General features: G+C 45.2%; 1 non-coding gene across 1 annotated transcript; it reads left to right on the top strand.

The window, feature by feature from the left end:
* Positions 1 to 1,596: 1,596 nt before the first annotated feature.
* On the top strand, positions 1,597 to 1,703 carry LOC120250840. Its single transcript, XR_005533174.1, has one exon. It is a non-coding gene; the product is annotated as a small nucleolar RNA R71 (small nucleolar RNA).
* Positions 1,704 to 2,027: the final 324 nt, after the last annotated feature.

The following is a 2,027-nucleotide window of genomic DNA, read 5'->3' as shown; positions in this document are numbered from 1 at the left end:
CGTGTGCCCGACCCACAGAGGCAATCGCACGCCCCTGTGCCTTCTTTGTATAACAGAGAAAAATCACTAAGTGTTACACACGCCCATGCAGAAATTCAGCACGGGCATGGACTTTCACAGGACCAACTCACAGGGGCAAGCGCACACCCCTGTGTCTTCTCAGGATGGAGAGAGCTCTTCTGCAAAGATCCACATGGGCGTGCGGAAAATACCCATGCCCGTACGTTTGTGACAGGTTTGCCCACAGGGGCGAGTCCACGGCCCTGTGTGCTCTCTAGATAATTTGCTAAGTCTCTCCAGGAAAATGCGCGCCCATACAGAAATTACCCACAGGTGTGGACCATCACAAGGTCACTCACAGGGGCGTGTCTACACCCCTGTGTTTTCTCAGGATGATCTTGCAGTACAAATCCATGGTCGTGCAGAAATTTCACAAGCCCGTGCATTTTCTCTGGATGCCTGAAAAACTCTACAGGCTCTGGAGAAAATTCCTGAACATGTTTACACACTCAAAGCCTGCCCTATTATGCAAACTATACCAGTAAAAAACATGAAAACTAGCTCAAGAGACCAAAACTTCGCCAAATCCACATGAAAACACATGATCACATTAAAAACCACAGCAAAAGCATCTAAAAATCAAGACACCAACACTCAACACTTTATTCGTGAAAACAATAAACTACTAACTAAGAAAACAGTAAACACTTGGGTTGCCTCCCAAGAAGTGCTTGTTTTATGTAACTAAGCTTGACGTACCTTGTCTTACAGCACGGGGGTTCATAGATGAAGGTTGCCCTCTTACCCATTGAAAGCATGAAAAACAAAGCCTCTTGAAGGTAGAGGGGGAGTTATTGGGCTTGGGACCACCTAGCAATGGTGCATCCAATTTGTTCAGTTGTTGCGCATCTCCAACAGCCTTGGAGCATTTCCGGTGGCGTCTCCTCGTCTTCTTTATCTTCTGGAGCATCTTCTTTGGGATCCCCGGTGTAGATGGTACTTCTTCAGTGGAACCAAGCACCATAACTTCTTCATTTTCCACCTCTTGGTCAAACAAACCCTCGTACGGATCCGGATTAAACATGTCTTGCATGTATTCATCAACAATCTCATCAGTAGTGTCTAGAAAATATAAAGCATTGCCCATAAAAATTGGGATGATTCTTCCAACCCAGATTGTAGGTGTTGCTATATGGATTCCCTTGGTTCCTCATTGCATTACCCACAAAATTGACATTCTCAACCAAAGATGCATCACCAATAGAGATCGGGCAATCGGAGGGAGCATGTCCTCCACCACACCCGGTGCAAGTAGTCATGGGTACCACTCTACTTGAAGTTAGAAGGTCTAACTTCTTACTCAATGCTTCCACTTGAGCCGCCAATGAAGTTACTGCATCTATCACATGGAGCCCAGCCACCTTTTTCTTCTCCCTATAATTCCATTGGTAGCTATTTAACCCCATTTTTTTAATTAGTTGACAGACCTCACCGGGGGTCTTCCTACCGAAGGTATCTCCTGCTGCCGCATCCAAGAGTTGCCTTGTACTAGGATTCAACCCATTGTAAATGGCCTGAACAATCATCCACACTAGGAATCCGTGTTGCGGGCACTTTCTGAGGAGCTCCTTGAACCTTTCCCATGTCTCAATTAGAGACTCCAATTCTGACTGTACAAAATACGAGATCTCATTCCTAAGCTTTGCAGATTTTCTGGGAGGGAAATAATGGGCCAGAAAAGCATCTACCATCTCCTCCCATGTGGTAATTAATGCTCTAGGTAATGAGTGTAGCCACTGCTTTACTCTCCCCCTTTAAGGAAAATGGGAAGGCTCTCAACTTGATGGCATCATCCATCACCCCGTTTATCTTAAGCATATCACACACCTCAAGAAAGTTCTCTATATGACTGTTTGAATCCTCATCAGCCAAACCATTGAACCATGCGGATTGATACAACATGTGAATGAATGGCGACTTTAGCTCAAAGTTCTGAGCTGTAATCAGGGACTCACAATACTCGATTG

This window comes from Dioscorea cayenensis, chromosome 19 (assembly GCF_009730915.1).
Source record: "Dioscorea cayenensis subsp. rotundata cultivar TDr96_F1 chromosome 19, TDr96_F1_v2_PseudoChromosome.rev07_lg8_w22 25.fasta, whole genome shotgun sequence".
Taxonomy (NCBI): Eukaryota; Viridiplantae; Streptophyta; class Magnoliopsida; order Dioscoreales; family Dioscoreaceae; genus Dioscorea; species Dioscorea cayenensis.
Note: the sequence above shows the minus strand (reverse complement) of the source record. Positions and strands in the feature narration are given on the sequence as shown.